Here is a 21,361-nt window from a genome sequence, read left to right on the forward strand (position 1 = left end):
AAAGAAATACTGATGTGGAGGATATCTCTTACCAGTCGACAGATGTTGCAATTTTGATAAAAGGTGACTTCGGTTCCCTTTGAGTAAGACGAAATTTCCACCCGCGTTTAAAGTCGAACGACATTTTTTTTTTTTTTTTTTTGGCCACGTCAACAGTCGATTGGCTATGAATCCGACACGCTTCCACGCGTCTTATACCGCGCTAGGACGCGGTAAGGATGCGCGGAAAAGTTTGAGATAGAAATGAACCCGTATGCTTTCTCGCTTTACCCCACCAAATCGGGGACAGGTGCGCGCTTTTATGACCACGGATACTCGTGCCACTTTTCGTGCTGACCAACAGTTATTCTAACTCGTAGCGCAAACGAAAATCCACAAAAACAGTGTTCAGTTCAACTTCCAGCCATTGAGATCACCAGCGCCGCGCAGAGAGCACGTTTATTGGCACAGGCCGCCATTTTTCTTTTTTTTTTTCGGCCGCTCTTACGAACTTGCGAAGTTCAAAAAGCGTGGCGGATCGGGCTAGTCGGCGCAAGAATGAGATTTTTCTGAGCGTTAAAGCAAGACGGACGAAGAAAGGACAGACGCCAGTTAGCGCTCGTCCTTGTCTGTTCTTTCTTCGTCCGTCTTGCTTTAGCTCTTGGAAAGAAATATCAAGCTGCGAAGTACATCTCAGCTAGAACACCGCTTTCGACCCTGTGCAGGACAGCGAGTAAACGTAAACGCACATTTCGCATTTCACGAACACATTAAAAACGTTTGCACCGTGTTTCCTTTTTTTCACGCACACACACACACGCGCGCGCACGCACGCACGCACGCACGCACATGCGCTTAGTGTTATATTTATTTTTGTTTTGATATTTTTAAACTGTGGATATAGAAATACTGTTTAGTGCATGCTGTTTATGAAGTACTGAGAATTGCTTACGGGCAATGTTAATAAAAATCGACGATTCTGTTTATTTTTAAATTCAAATCCCTCTGAATTTTGGCCGATTTTGAAACGATGTGAAGGAAGAACATACCAATCTAGAGCTACAGACTTTCCCTGAAATTCAAAGAACAGAACCTGCATAATACAGAGAAAAAAGTTTAAATGGTAATGCCTCAATGCATCGTGTTAGAATGCAGGCCCGAAAATTGACTTTTCTGCAGGATGTGCGCCCAGTTTTACATAATTTTAAACAATATAATGCAATACTTCTTGTGTGCGATGTTTACAAAGTACTGAGGATTGTTGATGGAGATTTTAACAAAAATCGAACATGATATGTTTCCTTTTTTTTTTAATTGGAATCAATGTGGTCGACTTAATGTTTCCAAATTTTTTCCAACTTTGAAGCGGCGTGCAGAAAAAGTCTACTGATCTAGAGTTACTAATTTTGCCTGAAATAAAGCACATGACGTGCATAATTAAGAGAGAAGTTTCAATCACAACACACGACGCTCTCCTGGAGCAATCTTGCGATCTTTCCCATAAAAAACTGAGGCAAAAAAAAAAAAAGAACAGTTCCTTATAGCTCTTCTAAACGTAGAAGTTTCGTAAGTTTAATTAATGAAAAACGATGTACAACAACAGTACAGTGTGCAAGCAAAAAATGGCAAAAAAAAAAAAGGGGGGGGGGGCGTTTTTTGCCTCTTCTGAAATACGATTTTCTTTTTCGGTAAAACTACAACATATCTTGCAAAACTAAGGTTCATTTATTTCCTTCTTTGCGTAGACACATCTGCCCATCACATGGAGACTTCGGTTCCCGATAAAAACTGTCCGTAAAGTAAGCCGTGCATAATAACTAATCTTGAAGAAAAATGTTTAAAGCGCACTATTGGGTGAGGTGTACTTTTGTGCGTAGTGGTGGTCAGTGATGTTGAAATTAATAATAATTTGGGAGACTACAAGCCCATTATCCCTGTCGCCACTGTGATTGAAATAATTTGTTGCAACTTGACGCTTTTAGTGGTCTAAACACGCTTTAATGAAGCCTCACATATAAATGGCGGTATACTTATACTAACAACCATTGCTATTTCACCGCACTTCTGCTAAGCAGTAGCGCACTCGCTCGCCAGAAGGCTGCTGAATCTCACTTTGTGATTTGCACAAGTTGCAGAAAGCATTTCATTCCAAAGCCATCAACACTTCTTTAATCCTAACGCCCGCAAAATATTTTCCGCTTTTGTTGGGGGCATTGCGCGCACCGATTAGGGATTCGTCGGGCACTGCATACAAAGCAGTTCATCCGAACCAAAATCGCCCTTTTGAGTCGCGCGGTATTATGAATCCTCCTTGTCCCCATCACACGTGCAAGAGGAAATTGTGCGCACTTGTGAACCAATAGGCAGGACGCATTTCAAGCTTGATGACGGAACAATAAGACAACAACGTCAAGTCCACTGACAGCCGAGAGATTGACTGAAGGCTCTTCCGCCTTGGCCGCCAGCCACTGAAGACAGACGCTGAGCAATACAACGGAGGCAAACAAAGTGAGCCAACGAGCGAAATAAAACATTTAAATGAACGCAGGCACGCACATACTGTAACGAAATCGACCTTGCGACAGCTGCTGTGAGGTTCGTTGGCAGCTGTTTCGCGTGTGTTCGCTCAGCCGATAGTGTGCGCGTACCCGCACTTTACAATGAGTGAAACAAACCACAGACATTGAGCGGCGGAAACAATAAGGAGCATCAGTCCTCGTCCGATGCGTGATCAATAGCTTCGACCTCGCGTCAGCAACTTGCTTTCTCTGCGGCGCCCGTTATATGTAGTGCGTGGCCAACCAAGCAGTTGCTGGAGCTAATCTCGCTATCTCGACGCGTCTATTATCTAAAGCCGTAGTGCGCTTGATTCTCTCTGTGGTTGATAAATGTTAGGTGTCCTTTGCCCCATGCCGCAATTTCACAAGATCGGCTGTTTCCTTCCAATGCCTTCGCAGTCGCGGATGCGCGCGGCAATGGGAGTTTGATTGCGCTTAACGTGTTAAGTTCGCTTGGGGAAGCAGTAGCCCATTCTCGACTCCGATCACATGGTGGTGCTGCGTCGCCAACGAAACTATGGGAGCCGACATGCAGGCTCCCTGTACGAAACAAGTCGGCAATGTTTGTACGGACAGCTTGTTCTGAGCGTTGCTTCGGGCCCTCTCATCGCGGAAGCCACGAGCGCACCTTTGCCAGCAAAGAAAACGGGCTCACGCTTCCTCGCTTCTACCGGTGAGCTCCATCGGAGCCTCCCTCCTGTTGCTCCTGTTATATATCCTCGCTTGAAGCGTGACATCCGTTCTTTTCCATTCGAATGCCTCGAGCAACCGTGATCACCGTAAAGCAAGAACAGATTATGTGCGACGCTGGACGACGCTGGACGACGCTGCGTATTCAAAGCCTCTTTCAACGACCCCCTCCTTCTCATTCTGTCTATCTGCGCATCAGGTTGGCAGGTGACCTTGACAAGGTCGGGGTCGCACTGCTTGCCCTGACCGTGACCGTCGCACCAGCCTCGAAACGAGCCGAGGTCGGGACAGGCAGACGCAGCCTGGCTTTACCAGGAGGCAGAGAGCTCCGCAGGGCGGCGACAAGTGCGTCACGCACGAATGAACAACCGCCGGCTGGCGGCTTGGAATGCGCGACGCGCGAAGAGGAGCCGCGTTAACCGTTAGCTCGCGTATGCTGATGAGTTAGATGGCGGAGCCGCGGCGCACTGCGTCATGAAGCGGCGAAACGCCGGGCGGATGCGACGAAGCGCAGCTGGCTGACATGTGCATTTCAATTCGCGACTGCATTAAAGCCGCCTTTTTGTTTCTAAGTGCACTGTCGCTGGGTCCCTTGAATCCATGTTTGTTCTGATAAAGTCACGGCGTGAGGAATAGCTGTGCGTACACTGCATGCTGCGATCCCTGGTGAGGAGATTTTCAGAAGGCACGATGAGATAGCCAGACAGGGAAGGAGGAAATCACTTTTGCTGGCAGTCAAACATCGACGGCAGAACATGGCTAACTGTAGGTTCTCGCTGGGATCTGCCTATATCAGGTAGTGGGGCTATGCAAATGAAGGGAGGTATATTGTGCTTAGAAGCGACCGGCACATAGTTGGTTGTAAACGCTCCAGAAATATTAGAATCTAGCTGCCTCGGTACCGTGAGAGGGGTTCACGCTTGCTCACTCGCGAATAGTTGTCACCTCTCACCCGCGCGTTCAAAGATTTCTCACTCAGGATTCGAATATGCGAGTGCGAGACGCACTCACGGGTAAGCTTCCTGGCCATTTTACCTAAAGAGTGCAGCGTCCACAAGTATTTGGGTTGCCTATATGTTGTTAAACTTCTTTGGTGCAAGGATGTACTGAACGAAATAAGGGTCATTACAAGTAACAGTACGAAGGAGTTATCAGCGGCGATTTTAAGGGAGGGAGGTCACCCCTTCCCTCAAGTGAGAGGTTTCATATGCTGAACACATTTTTTTTTTTTTTGCAAGACAAAAGAGACCAGAAAAGGGTTAGAGGATGGTTAAGTATCCTTAAGAGTTGATGCAATAGTTTTTTTGTTTTTTTTTGTATGCTAAGTGCTGGACTTATTGAGTTGCTAATTACTAGTACTGAGTACAGTAGGGGCTACGTCGTACTGCTTCTTATATTTTCTAAGTAGTATAGTGCTGCTTAGGAGACTTTGGCGGCCTTACTGTAATAATACCCCCGTCATAAGGGCAAAATTAGTGGCACTTTGACGCAGTTCAGTTGAGAGGTGTGCACGGGCTCGGGCTGCTCTGAAGCCTTGTGCCTCGAGTTCGGGCCAAGCCCGGACCAGGGAATATTTGTCCTGGGGAGTCGGACAGGACGCACCGATCCCAAGTACACGCAATTTTTGCGAAAGCGCGAATATGACCATGATACGCTAGACGTCTCGAATGCACAAAATTGAATGTTTTCCTGCGTCCGACGCGAGAGTTCTCACCCGAAGTCGATCCACATCCAGGCGCACCGCCGTTGTTTCGTTATCCGTTTCGAGATTCGCGCCATGCTGTCGCCTCTAGCGTCTCTGTTGTGGCTGGCTCGTCGCCTCGACACATGCAGCCTCGGTGGAAGCGAGGCATAGCACCAAAGCATCCGCGGTGCTAAAGTTGCCTCGCGATTGCTCAACCCAAGCAGTGTAGTTGCGACGCGCCATGCTGACACGGTGAAAGGCACACGGTGGGCAAGACGAGCTCACCGAGTACTCGGCCACAGTATTGACCCTTTGCTCATAAAAAGCAAGGAAGCTGTGCACACAAAACTTGCTTTTTCAGCTAAGAAGTCATCCCAGCCACAAGTTATCCAGCGCTGCCGGGTTCACGGTCCAGATTCAGATCTAACCGGGCCTTAAGTCTGAGCACAGGGCCGGGCTAGGGCCCCCTCAGTGTCGGGTCGGGCTCGGGTTTAGAATTTCGGCCCGTCAGTTTCCCTGGGAGAATGACACTTTCAGTTATTTTCAGTGCGCGTTGTCACACGGCAAAAAGAAGTGTTAATTTCATAGAGTTAATATACTGACTCTAGAGCGAAAGCTGTGCATTCAGCCCATGGATTGGAGTAGGGAACGCAACAAGGTCTCCGTAATCAAACGATTTTGTGGTTTCAGATGATTTGCACTTGCTAAACATGGCTGATGAACGAGGTTTCAACCTTGAAACGTAGATAGATGGCGGCGTGTAGTGTAGCTGTCGGCTGCTGTAAACAGCGGTAAAATCGTCGCTTCTGGAGCATTCCTGACGGTATGTTGCGTGGCGTACTACTGCAACCTGACAGATGTTGCGCTTTTTCTGTGTTCCATCTGAAGGCCAGCTAGCGCCCCGCGATCATTATCAGCTTCGCGTCTCTTTCGTGCGTCAAGCACACCTAAAAGCAGTCGGAAATCTCCTTTGGCACTAGACGACGAACACAATATATAAAATAAACAGTGACGAGTTCCACGGCAGCTGTGGCCCTGCCTGGCTTATTCTGGATTGTCGGCTCTGCTTACAGCAAATGTCAAAGGGTGCTCGCGTGTCTTCCTACTTTTCACTTTATTTGCCCTGTGTTCTTTCTTAACTGACTGTTCAGAATGTTTCGAGCAGGTGGCGGTGATAAAGCCGTGGCGCTGATCCACTTATCCGGCTATTCCTGTAAGGATACCTGATAATAAAAATGCTCAGTTCGCTTAGCCTCATTTGCCTTGACAGGTTTTCGTTCACAAGGCTTGCATGTTCATAGTTCACGCATAGCTCTCGTTGTGGAAAGTAAAACCTGTCATGAAATTTGCAAATGTAAGTGCAATATGGCGTGTTTACTCACACGTGCGTGAGGTGACATGCCGGATCCTGTAGAAACTTTAGCCTTGCATACAACACACAAGTGTTCCATCGCAATGACTGAGAGCGCCAGCGGCTGTTACAAACGGCTTCGTATTTCAAGTGCTTTGACATTGTATTCCATAGCGCAGCAAGAAGACAAAGGACAGGTGCCTGTTTCTTGTATCCACTAGCCCTCACCCTCGTCCTGTTCAGCTTTGGCCTTACGACTGCATGCTGAAGCCACACTCGAAAAAGGGTCTGCTCGCGAACATGGTTCACAATCGTCCTGCATCCACTCATTATGCCCAAAACAGTGTCTGAAAGGTCACACAAACATATGCTTGAAACGAAAAAAAAATGCATCAAAATTTCGTAAATTTGTTATCGACCGCAGTTTTTAAAACTCCAGCACAAACCTTGGTCGTTTTTTACTTCGATTTTCCCATGCCTAACGACGAGTCAGTATTTGATTACATTGAAATAGCCTTATCAATATACAGCTGCAAATGGCGTAAATAATCTATCTAATAAATTTGGATTTGCTTGCCATTTCCGTATTGAACCTTTGTAAAATTAAAGATGTGCGCCATACAAACCTCTGGGTTAAACGTGCAATAATTCATTTATTACGCAAAACAATCCTTCTAAACTTAAGACGTATGCTTGCAGAAAAGCTTCGCACTACTCAGACGTTTTGGTATTCTTATGCTCCACGCGATAAGCAATGCCAGCCTCTGCTGGCAGAAAGCCATGACCAGGTGGCATGTGAGCTGGCCGAGACGTTCTTTATGAATAAATAAGGGTGAAGATTGTGTAAGCGACCCATCGATGAATATGTATCTGAATGAAGACATGTTTTCAGACTGCACATAGTCTATGATATGACTGTTTGAGGATATGAAAGGTGCGCCGTCTAATTGAGGATGCAGGAACCCTGGAAAGTTGATTCCGATCTCACCATTCTCAGTGAAACGAGAGACCCGAGTTGCCAGCTCCCGTCAAATCGGCCATGTCATGTGGTCACTTAACGTCAGGGAACCCTACGACTATAGTGCCTAGAATATATTCTAGGCACTGTACCTACGACAAATTAAGTACCCGGTCCTGCCATCTATAGCCACCATACCACCATCTGCCAGGGGCATGTCCGTGATTTTCTGTTCACAACAACGACGCCGGGTTTTGTGTTGATGCTATCGCGTTAGGACAACAAAACAGGCAATCACGCGCACTCAAACACACAATTAAGGGTCGTAACGATGCAGCGGACAACAGAACACGTGAAATTAGCAAAAAACATCAAGTCAAATCAAACCTTTATTTCCACCATGTACATTACACAGACCGAGGACAAAGGAAAAAAAAAAAAAAAAAGCTGCCAACAGGCGGCTTGACGAGCCCGTAGCCCCACGTAAGGAGTGGCATTTGGGCAACAGCAATGAAATACACAGTCAAACAACTGAAAACACTTGATTGGTGCAGAACGCTTCGCTCGAACCGCAAATGACGCGAAAACCACGCAACAACGACAGTCTTTCATAAGGAGCCGAATAGTCGCTCCTCGATGGTGTGAAAGTAGCGCGCTCGCCTCGGTTACAGTGTGTTTGGCCACCATTTTTAATTTTTAATTTTTCAGGGGCACCTTGAAATGCTGTTGTGATCCAGCGGATGCGACCCAAACCATTCCGTCACGAGTCACCCTGGAGAACCCTAACCCTGCCCTGACAATTGAAGATCTATACCAGATCCTCTACCTGAACCACCCCTCCCCCCCTCCCCCCCTCCCCCCACACACACTTCTAACTGGTGTACAAAATTGGTCGAGGTCACAAGGTCACGTGGCCTATAGCCGAGCGCTGATTGGTCGACGAAGTGTGTGACGACACGAGACTACGTAGCCTCTCTCGAACAGTCAGGAAATTTAGTGCGACGACAGTTCTAATGTAATTTCATCGATGCATGGTTCAAGTTAAAACTTTTTCCCCAAAACATTCCAGCTTCCTTGGATACCGATTTTAATGATGAGGCAACTGTGGAATATTGCCAAACACTGCGACGGAAATATTGAAGGGAACGGTCCAATCTTCCCATGCCCAGCAAAATTATTCCTTCAAAGTTTGCCCCTGGCTCGCATCGAGCAGAGGACTACCGCAGGAGACCAATGGGGAACGTTTAGCAAGAACGTTAAGAGAAAAAAAAAAAAAAAAAAAAAAAAATAATAATAATAATAATAATAATAATAAAAAATAAAAAAACTAAAAGCTCTAAAGCGCAAATATGTGGATTTAGTGGCTGTTAGGATTAACTTTCAAGCTATGCAAGAAAAATTTCATGAATAACTCGTTGAAAAATGCGCCCGTCCAGAATTTCTGGGTAAGTGCTTCGCCGAGAAAAGTTCCATGAAGCAGGTCCGGAGATTATAACAGGGACAGAAAAGGCGCGGCTGCACTTTCAGCGTACCTGAGCCACGCCGTCGAGGGAAGGAGGTGAAAGATGAGACAAAAAAAGGCCAGGGAAGCTGTACACATGCATTCTGAAGCAGCTACCTTTGGTACTCGATAGATCGGCTTTGTAACAGAAGGGAAATATAGGTGCTGTCTATATTGTAGACATACATCTCTGTCATGAATTCGAGTTAGATAGTAACTTGATTTGAGTTTTGGTTTGGAAACTTGCAGGAGACAATGGCATATATAACAAATATGATCTCATTGCAGGTACTGTAGTGAATCGGAAATATTGGTTTTTCTCTTCCGGCTTCCATTGCGCGACGACAATGCATTAGGTCTTGCTTTTAAGTGCATCTCGTAAAGCTGTTCACGCCGAACATCGCACGTAGAGTCTGGAAGGTGCTCGGAGGTTCATAAGTCGGGGGAGACTATATATACGAGCCGAAGGGCGCCGGGTATCATTCTGGAAGGCGCCTGCCCAGGAGAATAAGATTGGAGTGGAGCGCATTTGGCAAGTACTCGCAAATTACGACTAGCAGCTTACCGGTATCGCTCAAGAGGAAAGTATATAGCAGTTGCACTTTACCTGTACTCACCTATGGGGCTGAAACGTGGAGGCTTACGAAAAGGGTTCTACTTAAGTTGAGGACAACGCAGAGGTCTATGGAACGAAAAATGGTAGGGGCAACATTAAGAGATAGGAAGCGTGCAGAGTGGGTCAGAGAAATAACTCAAGTTACCGACATTCTAGTGGAAATTAAGAAGAAGAAATGGACATGGGCAGGGCATGTAGTGCGAAGAGAGGATAAACGATGGTCGGTAACAAATTGGATTCCAAGGGAAGGAAAGCGTAGTAGGGGGCGGCAGAAAGTTAGGTGGGCGGATGAGGTCAAGAAGTTCGCAGGGGTCAAGTGGATGCAGCTAGCACGGAACTGGGTTAATTGGAAAAATATGAGACAGGCCTTCGCCCTGCAGTGGGTATAGTCAGGCTGATGATGATGCAAGGTGCCCAGACACGCTGTGACCCCCTGGGGTGTGCTGCTCACCCGGCCACCGCTATTTCCATCCACCAACTGGCTATATTAACACGACAACGCGAAAAACCACTGGTTGTGTGACTTCACGAGACCACGTGCAATGTCAAGGCTCCAAGGGGGAATGAATATCGAGCCCGCCGCTACGAGTCGTATACTCTTGGGCAGCATGTTCGCCTTGTTTGAAGCGGGGCTTTCTCTCACACAATGTCGTAGTATATTACCACTGTATGCTAGTGATGTGTGAGAGGCCAAAGAGGCGCAAATATTAGGGATTGAATGAGTACGCGAGCGAGGATCCTCAAGGAAAGCTATAAACAAACGCTGTCGCATCTCAGAGGTAGATATTATAAGACCCCCCCCCCCCCCTTCTATTTTTTTTTTGTCCTATGGCGCTTCTGATGCTGACAGATTAATGACCAAATCTGTTGCGATGGCATTAATTTACCAAAACGCACAGGTGTCATCTGCCGCTGTGGCTTCGGCTACTGTGCGGTGTCAGCAGTGCGCGTTAAAGAATCAACTTATCCACAGCCTTCCACTGTACGGCGTCCCTTATCGCCCATGTATCGCATCTGGTCGTCAGCACGTACGACAGACCCACAGGCTTGCGGCAGGGGCGGTGCGGTGGGAAAGGGCAGACATGGCGACAAATGAATTATTGTTATGAAATTTTCTCTCGCCAGTAAAACGCAACGTAATCATCTCAACGCGCCCACGCAGTTACGCTCACTTGCTGCCCCATGCGCGTGTTGTACTTCGTCTTTGGACGCGCGAACAAGCTCAACTGCCTCGACTAGACTACATCATGCGCGGTCCCGATCCATATAGTTTGCTCAGAGGGTGCGCCGCTGTTCACGCGCGCGGGCCACACACGCGGCGTCTTCCCATAACCGCGGAGGACGAGAGAACTCGACGCAGGCATCGGTGGTTGCTCCATTTTCCGGAGCTTTTGAATGAAACAGCGCGTCACTTCTGCAACGCACCAACCCCTTCGTAAACATTTCGGCGGGTCCTTACATGGGAAGAGTTGCACCAGTTTTGCTAATGGGTAATCCCTGTGCCGCCGCAGTCATGCTGCTAGGTGACGTCGCCTACCACACATTTTTCCCTTCAACGAGTTTTCATCACTGTGCGTTTTGAACTGCTTGATTTACTTTCCCAGCATCCCGCTAAAATGAGAGTCCTGCAGATGAATAGCCTTGCCTGAGTGCAGCGTGGCGTCTTCTATTTAGTCACAGAGGATGCTAAAAGCCTGCAAATACGCTAATTCGTTGGCTATTCGTCCTGAAATATTCTTGGAGGACGAGTACGGTCGTGGCAAGTGGAGCCGCCAAAAAGAGTTGATGGGCATTTTCTCCGTCCACACATCGTCCGATCACCTTCGTGCTCACTTGTCGGTATGCGTCCTCTGAGGTTCCCTTTCCGTTCGGAGCGGCTAAGACCACACCGCTCTGCAACATGAGAGACATAGTTGGCTGAAAACACGTTTATTCCACACTTAAGTCTGCAGTAACCGACGCTTACAGTCCCTCCGCGACAGAAAGTAGTCCGTTGGCAGGGCTTTTATGGTTACTCAGTTAGCAAACTAACCGTCAGGACAGATTAAAAGCGCAATTTGGATGCATTTGGCTAACATGGTGTCGTGAAATTTATAATAAAAATTATTCTGCTACGCCGCGCGTACCATAGCAACTGCTGTTTTTTTTTAATTTGTATCCTACTACTATACAGACGGTGCGGTGCCGCAAGTGGAGAGATAAGAGGTGTCTCACTACAGGAAACAAGCCAGGAGCCTAAACGCGGTCTGATTATACTGATTATACGCCGTGCGGTCCGTAAACTCTAAAAACGCCCGAATCCTCAGAACTGCGGCGACGATTTTGATTGCATGAACCGCATTTAAAGCAAACACGGCTTGTCATACCTGAAGCCCAGAATCAGCACAACAGACGCTCATTGCAAAACAAAGAAGAAAAAGCACTGTGACCATGAAAGCGGCGCGAAATTCGTACCGAATACAAGTCGGGAAGCAAGTTCAGTTAGATTTACGCAGGATTACGGCCACATCGTTCGATGCGGCAGGCTAGCTGCCCAGTCCGCTTCGTGACCTGTCACACTTCGTAACTGCATCGAGCATCCTGAGCCGCTCGTTCTGATGCGCCGCGTGGAGTTTAATCGCCCCAGCTGAAACTGACCAACAGGCGACCGTCTTTAAACGACTCGGCAGAGCTCGGCAGCCGGTATTCTCGGCCAGCCAATGCAGGTCCACATCTAGGCCCTGGTTGGCTGCCATTTACGCTAATGGTTAATAGTTTGCCAAAGAGATTCGGCCAACTAGCGGCGAATGATAGGGATTTAGCACTCAACGCTCGGCAGCCAAACACAGTCCAAAGTAGGGCTGTGATTTGCTTCCCACGAGGTTGGCCAAGCACTTTAAGCCAGCCGCATATCAAAAAATGGGAGGGAATTGGTCGGCACCCAATGCTCGGCAGCCAAACATGGCCCAAAGTAGGGCCGTGGTTGGATGCCGACGAGATTGGCCAGTAGCATGCACGTTTTTTAGCGGATGTATTTGCATATTGTTCTCGCGAAGGCGGCAGAGCGAAGTTAAATAAAAATTATCAGCAGCATGAGCATGCCCTCTTTATTTTCTATTTTTGCCATCGCAAGCTTAAAATTATTGAAATAACTTCTCTCGACTTGCGAGGGTGATTTCTCTGAAATGAGCGCGTCATGTATGATGTGAGGGACATATAAGCGCGCTGAAAGTTGCTGTTAGGTATGTGTGCGCGCAGCGCGATGGTGTCCTGTTTCTCTTTCTTTGGTGCATTGTTTCTTGTATGATTGACATGATGGACCTGGTCGCCATGGAAATACTTATGTTCACTGCTAGACATATGCTTCTGGTATTGAAAACTCAGTTCTGTTTCAAGTTTGCAAAATACTCCGAGGGTCACCATTTTTTTTCACGAAGAACGCGCGTATTTTTTGGCAACGTTACAGACTGCCATTTGAACTGCATACAGACTGCATTGCCAGGGTGGACACTGTCTGCAAAGTTGGCATTTGGCTTTGGCTCAACCTCGGCCCCACTTTGGTAACTGTATGTGTATCTAGGTCGGCCAGGCTGCTTGTGGACTTCGGGTTTACATTGGGCCCGCATGGGGTCTACTACATCGGCAGGTCTAAGGCCAATAACCAATGACGAGCTCGGCCCAGCATCGCTGAACGAGCTTGGGCCAAGGTCGGCCATGCCGTATGCCGACGGTGGGCCAATAGAGGTCCATGTTCCATTTTTCAGTTCAGGTTGACAGAAATGGCAGTGTTCAGTGTAGTTAAACTGAGTAGGACGTGCAAAAGCTTTTGTGCACAGGGTGGGAACAGCTTGCTACGTACAGCGCGAGTGTGTGTCGCAGCTGTATCGTAGAGTTTATACAAGGTATTGATAACCATTCCGCTGCCATTGTAGCGTTGTTTATACTTTGGCTTCAAAGTTCATGCAAGATATATATCTTACGGAGTGTACGCAAAACGCGCATTTCTCCTTGCACCAAAACTTTAAATTGCATACCGATAAGCCCTACTGTTCACACATAGTTGCACTTGTATCGTCTGTTAATTGCCGTCTGCGCGATGTACAGGGTCGTCCACTCTTATTGCGAACAAGCATGCTTTCGAAGCGCCATTTCGTCCGAAGCGGCCGCACATCGAAGAAAAGCGGCGCAGGCTCAAAGCGACCAGAAGGCGCGGCTTCGCATAGTCCTGGACTTTGCTTCAATTCCCGGTCGGATCTGAGGCAGTGGCGCTCTGAAGACAGCACGCTTGTTAGCACTAAGAGTGGACAACCCTGTACCTGAAACCAGTTAGCAGTGTTTCATTACCTGCAAGGATGCGAATTTGTTCTAGCAAGTAAGAACACTGAATAAATTTATTTATTTCTAAGTTTATATATAGCAGGCATGATGCCTTACAGTTACTGAAGGTGACTATGAAACCTGTTATATGATTTTTGTTCCAGAATTCATTTTAGTCGTGTACGTGATGCTCCAACTAAAGGATGTTTGCGAGGAAGCCGCAGTGGTTTCCAGTGTTGACAAGGTGTCTATCCTTGTCTCCTTTTCAGTTTCGTTGTATATTCTATCAAGCTTATGCAATGAGTAGTTACCTGATTGCCATGCATATAGTCTGTATGCACGTATAGCCCCCACTGTACATAAAACACCGTGTATGAAAAGCGGCGATAGCTACGACGTTCCGTACTCCCCACGAGAAACTTCTGGGCTTGATAAGCTCCGAAAATGTTTCCCCTGAGCTAGGCAGAGGCTTCGTATAAGATTCGTGGTTGAACAGCACAAACTGAGCAAGATGTTCACCCTTTTCCCTAGCCAGCTGCACGGTATCATATCCAGGAGGACGTCGCGGTAGCGGGCGCACTAGAACTTCCGCGCACATTTTTAGCTGCATGTTGTACATCGATGTTCACGAGCTGGCCTGGAGACACCCGCGAACGCGCAGGCCATCCCGATATGGCCTACTGGCGACGACCTCTGCAAGGTGCGTCAGCCATGTGGCGCATTTATGCTGCAGTCAAGCTCTTTAACAGCTGCGCATCCTCGCTGTCTGCGTTTGTGAGCTGCTGCTTTATAGCGCCGAAACGTGCTTCCGCCGGCGCCTTCGCTTGTGCAGACGGCGGCTTCCCGGTCTGCGCGCGTTATCTCGTAATCTAGACGTCCGGCTTACATAAGCAGAGCAGCATCCGCTGCGCAACTGGAGCGCGGCGTGCTCGGAGCTGTGGTTAGCAAGGACAAAACGACCACCACCAACATGAACCAACACTCGCCACGATGATGCTGCCAGTCGACACTCAGCTATTTCATTCCACCTTCAGAGGCACCTATCAAAGTTGACTGTTTGGAAACACAAAAGAGAGTGGTAGCGAGGTCAACACATAACCCTCGTGTGCTTGACTGGAGGGCGGTGTTGGGTCCGAGTCCACGAAGTGAGGTGAACAAAAGGTGACTTTATACATTATTTACAGTCATGGTACGAAACAGAACATCGGTAAGGGGGCCGAAAGCAACTGGCTACACGCAACTGTCTTCGCAAAGCGACGGCTAGAGAGATTCCGCCACGTCCCCTCCTGTCAAGCAGCACAGCGCTCGATGGACGCTCATGACGGTCTCTCGTCAAGCGGCAGCGCGCCTTCTTTTATAAGTTGGAGACCGTTGGCACAGTTTGCGGATGCCCAAGAAGTCCAATAGCGAGAGCGCTGGTCTCCCGCTTCGAATCTGCCGCGGCGTGAGGTGGAGAGGAGGATGGGCCGCTACGGCGCCTATGGCAGGCCGAGGCACCACGGAGCATAGAGCTAATCAACAAACTCTAGAGGGAAAGCTGAGCAGGGAAACGTTTCCCACAGGTTTGCCGCCATCATCAAACTCATCGCTGTGGCCAGCAGTTTCTGCTCACTGCGTCAAAAAATAAACAAAGGTTTGAACAAAAGTTTTAAAAACCGCTGCAGATAACACAACTGTATAAAATTTCTATACATTGTTTTCAAGTTTCAAGCATATTATATGATCTTTCAGGCACCTTCTTGGTCGTAAAGGAATGATGTAGAACGATTGGAAACCAAGTTTGCGAGCAGACGTAGCAGATCAGCAGTAAACACACAGGAGCACCCTCTGACCTTCACTTTATGCAGCACTAGCCATCCCGGATAGACCAAGAAATCGTGGAATTCGTCACTGTCTTCTTTTTAATATGCTGTGGTCGTCGTCTTGCACCAAAGCAAATTTCTGACGTGTTTTCAGGTGATCGGGCACAGAGGAGATGCATGTGTGCTCGACGGACGAAATGCATGCGAAGCGCGTAACAATCGCAGGGACAGCCGGCCTTACGATAACAACTCAGAAGAAGCAGGACACTTACGTGATGATACAGTAGGTACGCGACGCAACTTACCACCAGAAATTCTCCAGGCGCGACGATTCTGCCGTTGTTTACAGCACCTACTCCACAGTAGCCGCCGGTTAACTGCACGCCGCCGTCTTCCCACGATCTACGTTGCCAGCTTCAAACCATCTTCATGTGCCAGATTTAGCAAGTAAAAATCATCTGGCAACCATTAAACAGTGTGATGATGGCGGCAATCACGCGGTCACCACTCGAATGCATTGGCTGAACGTGCAGTGTTCCCTCTAGAGTCTTTGTATTAGGTCTATGCCACGGAGTTTGGCAAAACGTGTCCAGACTTGTCCCATGCGGCGCAGAATTGATATAGCACTAAGGCCCGTCAAGGGGCGTCGGGTGCTCGCCGACATCCGCTCGGCTCTTGTCTTCGACCGCTGCAGGATGTGTGTATATATATACGCGCGCGCGCGCGTGTGTGTGTGTGTGCGTGCGTGCGTGCGTGCGTGCGTGCGTGCGTGTGTGCGTGCGTGCGTGCGTGCGTGTGTGTGTGTGTGTGTGTGTGTGTGTGTGTGTGTGTGTGTGTGTGTGTGTGTGTGTGTGTGTGTGTGTGTGTGTGTGTGTGTGTGTGTGTGTGTGTGTGTGTGTGTGTGTGTGTGTGTGTGTGTGTGTGTGTGTGTGTGTGTGTGTGTGTGTGTCCCCTAAGCGCACAAAATTATTTCCCGTGCACATTCGAGAAAATAAAGCAGACACAAGCAGCTATGTATAGGCCTATAGCTCTAACAAGCGTAATCGTAATCTTTCAAACTATAGCACGTAATCAGCTCTAACTTAATCATCTTCGAAGCAATAATATCTTTCTTTTACAAAACTCAGCACGAATTCAGAATTGCTTTTTCATGCGATTGATAGAACTTACGCATGACTTTACCGAATCAGTAAACCATTGTAATCAATATAGGCCTAAATATATGTAGACTTAAGGAAAGAATTAGACACTTTTACATCACACAGTCTGCTAATACATACATTATAGGCCCTCTAAATACCGAACGAATGAATAAATGACACGGCTGGCGGCTTATTTTAATGAACAAAAACAGGGCATAGTGCTGGACGGAGTGGATTCATCGGAAGCACATTGTTTTCAAGGTCGGTCATGGGGTCTCTTCCTATATGGTTCATGTCAACGATTTATGAACACATGTTCAGTGGAATTTATGCGCAAATAACTGCCCTGTTTACCGCAGTTCCATCTAAATTGAAGCAGACTCAGAATTGCTGCAAAAGACCGTATTTTCCCCTTATATCAGGATCGGAAAATGATTTCAAAATCCTAAGATAAGTAACTATATTCTGAGGCGCGATCGAGCGAGTAACTATGGTTTCAGATTACAGATATATTGCAGTTGTGTTTGCTAACAACTTGTCGTGTGATGCTTACGTTTACTACTTATCATCCGAAGTAGCCGTGCGCTTAATTTTTCCCGACAAGACTTCTGGCAAACCCCTCTTGAGCTTAAAGAAACGTTTTATTATTTGACTAATGTCTGTCTACTTTCAGGATGCAATTGTTCTGCTTGGGTCCCTTACGAGACGCAAAACATAAATGAGCTTGAGCGTATGCATAAACGCGAAGCCCAGTTTCTTTCTGGCAAACGTATCGTTTTAAAACGAAGCGGGTTGCCACTCAGTAGGAAATATCACAGTTTGTGTCTTTTCTTAGCAAATATTTCAGGGCACTAAATAGGACATGTACGTTATCTCCATGAAACGTGAAAAATATTGCGGAAAATTTTACTTTCATGTCTTTCTATGGGCTGCGCTCCCGTCGCGTACTCGGGAAGTTTTCACATGCTCTCGGCCTGTCCATCCAATCCCCACCGTTCCCAATCCTTCATTACCCACCCGGAGGCCTGGAAGGCGGCGCTGCTCAGCTGCCATGACCCACAGTCCCAGCGGACCTTGATCGCCAGGGCACGAGCAGCGTCAGGCGCCATTGGGGCTCCGGAATAAGAGCTCCACCTAGATTTGTGAGGTCCTGGGCCAATATGGTCTCGATCCAAACACCTCCTTGTGCAAAGAGTTAATAAATGTTTGTCACCACCACCTCCGTGGGGGCGACCGCCACGAGCACGTTTCGCCTTGGATATGACGTTTTCATAATCCTTTCGAGGGTGTATAATATCGGGGACAAAAGCTGCCTGGACGACAAAAGCAACTTTGGCGTACAACTGCTACGTCGTTTGGTTTCACTAGCTCACGTCACAGTACGCGAGTCCCACATTCACCTCGAAAGGTGTGGTCTCCAGACACCGGCTATAATAAACAGAGCTGTGGGCTTCGACTCCTAATGACGTGTCCTCGAAACTTTTATCCCCGATATTACGTAGTTACGCTTGACTAAGGGACATCATAAGCGCACTGCGGAATCATAAGAATGCTTTGAAAACATGTTTCCATGTATTCCTTAAACCCGACGCGCGCCGCTGTGCGATGTCAGCGCACGTTAAAGCGCTCTCATAGCCTGCAGTCGCTTTGAGACTTTAAACCAAACCAAACATTTAAACGCTCAGTCAGCCGAGCCGCGGAGAGAGCAGCGTCGCTGCATCTTGCATATACGTCATAGACGTTCACTTGGTTTTGCACTGTCACTCGCTGATTTCGTGGTGAGTGCAGCACTGAAGTAAAAATAGCCAGAATGTACACGCTTTATCAACGTGTAGTTAATGTATTCCACAAAAGCACGAAGTCTTTATAACAAAGTTTGGCCTTCAGAACCATCCAAAAGACGAATCATTGTCGTCCGTCAACGTTATGACGAGCATGTGACAAATATTGCCGTCTAAATGCAGAAGGTGATGGGTTGATCTATTCCTTGCTAAAGTCGCACAGTTCATACCGGACTGAAACGTCCTATAAGTAGGCTTGGTTAACGCGAGGTTGATTCGTTGATTTATGGGGTTTAATGTTCTAACGCGACTGAGACTGTGCGAAATGTTGTAGCAGAGGGCTTCGGAAAATTTTCACCAACTGAGGCTCTTAAACGTACTCTGACATCGCACGCAGTACATGGGCGCCTTGTGTTTCGCCCCTATAGAAACGCAGCCGCCAAGGTCGAGACCAAACTACAAAGAAATGACAACTCAGACATTTCAAGTTCCGGCTCCTAGATATCGTCCCGTAAGAATGTATAAGATGTCTATTGTCAGCAAATTCCTGTTGTCTTGAAACGGAGAGGTATCCTAACTAAATTTTGTATCCATAACAGGCGTGCTGGCAGTTGCTGTCGAAACAGACGGAGAAGGAAAAACTTTATTTTACCGAAGAATTCGAAGCACGTAGGCCTCCCGAGTCTCCGCACGACCCCACTCGCGATCTAAACGTTCATGTCATGTTGATCCATGACGGCCCGGCTGATCTTCTGCCTGGCCGGGTCCGCTGACCGCAGTGATGTCTGCCAGTCCTCCCAGGTTCGGGAGAGGCACCTTCTCCTATAGAGTCCGCTTCTTTGATGTCTGAAAAATTTCTCTGAATCCTTTTTAACTATTTATAACCAATGATTCATTGACAAGAACGAAAAGCCACCTCATTATGTTCATAAACTGTTCAGGATGTTCTGAACTTTCTTGCCTACACTGTAAAAAGTTTTGTTGAAAAATACAAAACTTTTCTGGCAGCTGTCCTGCAAGAAATTTTCTGTTCTGCTGTTTTCTGTTTTTTATTTTTTCTGTAATTTTACAGTTTTTCTGTTTGCAACTGATAGAAAATTTTTGTAAATTGACAAAAATTTTCTGTTGTGCGGCGTTTTTGGTTTTTTATTGCTGTTTTTTTCCGTCGCAGTGAAAATAATGATGTTGTATATATATATATATATATTTTTTTTACTCCTCTTTCGTTTCACGTTTTCTGCCTGTAACAACAATAAAATTGCTTAAAGCGCCAATTTCTTCAATGAACACTATTTTAAGGTAAAACCCTTGCCAACTATATCTTACGAATATCTCTGGTGCTGGCAATACTCGATGGCACCCATAAGGTTGGCCTCGCAACAGCCGTTGTCTAGCCACCGAAAAGAGGCAAGTGAAAAATGCGTAACAGATACCACTGTAGCAGGGAGCCAACCAACAACGGACCTCAATGTGGCGCCACTAATTATCTTCTTTCGGGTCGAAATTGTTACGCAGCCGATCATCGGACAGCGTCTTCGGGTTTTTTCATACCATTTCGCTTTCTATTCAGAATTTACCTACTATTCAAGTAAAATCAGTTTGCGGTAGAAAATAGTACAGACGGCAAAAATATATCGAATTGTTTGCTTTCCAATCAAGGTTTCGGTTGGAAAACAGAAAATTGCAGTTCTTTTTCGTGAAAGTATTTCGGTCGATGAAGTAGAACAGGTATTCTCTGTACTGGTACAGAAATTTTTGTTTAAAATGCCTGTAATTTCACACACGTTTTTTACAGTGTAGGTCATACTTATGTGAGCATTGCGTGCATATTTTTAAACTAATGTGCGATTTGGAAAGAGAATGATATTTTAGGGCTTCGGGTCTAACCGTCTGCATCTGAGGTCTGCATCTGTTCCTCTTTTTCGTTCAACAAAAAACGCTTGAGATTTCGGGGCACTTATAGCTTCAAAATTCCCACTCCTCTGAAGCTTCGCAAGGAAATGCTTCGTCTTGCGTAAGTATAGCCCGGTAGCTGTTTTTGTGCAAATATTTAGGGCAGAAAGTGTTGACGTCATATATCCGAAGGCTCATGCAACCATGCAGTTACACTAGAGGGGAGCGCACGCGTGCACAAAGGATGAGGAAACATTTATTTAAGGCTGTCCTGATTTGGGAAAGGGAGTGGGGATGCCTGTTGCGCTGGGTGGAATTCCCCATTCCGGGACACTTTTGGTCATCGCCGCTGCCCGAACTCTCTGAATCAGTGCCACCTTGGCCTCCAGGTCCGAGCTGGCAGGGCCGCTTTCCAGTCCTCCCTAGTTGGCTGACTCATTCTGTCAATATTTGTATTATAACGTAACCTCGGACTGTGCGGTATATGCCAGCATGCTTCCCAATGTTATTTCTTCTTGGACATGCTGATTATGTAGTATTTGTAAAAATCTCAAGGGGTGAAATATCAGCACTGATCACGTTGTGAGCGTGGCAGGTTGCGATCGCATGTTATCCTTGCACGTGAACGGCGGTAGCAGAAGCGGAGAAGTAGGTCAATGGCAACCCCACCGAGGTGCGGTGTGAGGTGGAAACAGCGTTGGGAAAACACGGCCAACTCCCTCGAAAAATCTCTCTCGAAAAAATCTCTTTCAAAGACTTAAAAGCACATTTTATGATCTTGCATTTATTTTCTTAGTGTTTTCTGTTTGCTACTTGCTTCCTGCCCAAGTGATGGCAGTGCATAATGTTTGTTTTCTTGTCGATTTCATTTTTGTATAAGGTATTGCGTAGTTTGCGTAGTGTTTTTGTTATTGTTGATGCGTGGCTTTAATTTTGTATATTGATTAATGTGCTTTGCAGTTTACCACTGTTTTGATAAGATTTTTTTCTCATGCTTCATGTTTATTATGCTTCATGCTTGATGTTAGTCATGATTCAGTGCTTATCAATATGACTTTAGATTTCTTCTGTGGCCTTCTGTTTTTGGCGACGCTGTGAAATGACCAGTGT

General features: G+C 46.9%; 1 protein-coding gene across 1 annotated transcript in view; it reads left to right on the forward strand.

Moving 5' to 3' along the window:
* Positions 1–21,361, forward strand: part of LOC146205119 (transmembrane protein 64) — a 33,600-nt gene that overhangs the window by 10,120 nt on the left and 2,119 nt on the right. The window lies entirely within an intron of this gene.

The sequence above is a fragment of the Amblyomma maculatum genome, chromosome 1 (assembly GCF_055883805.1).
Source record: "Amblyomma maculatum isolate TAMU_Amacu chromosome 1, ASM5588380v1, whole genome shotgun sequence".
Classification (NCBI taxonomy): Eukaryota; Metazoa; Arthropoda; class Arachnida; order Ixodida; family Ixodidae; genus Amblyomma; species Amblyomma maculatum.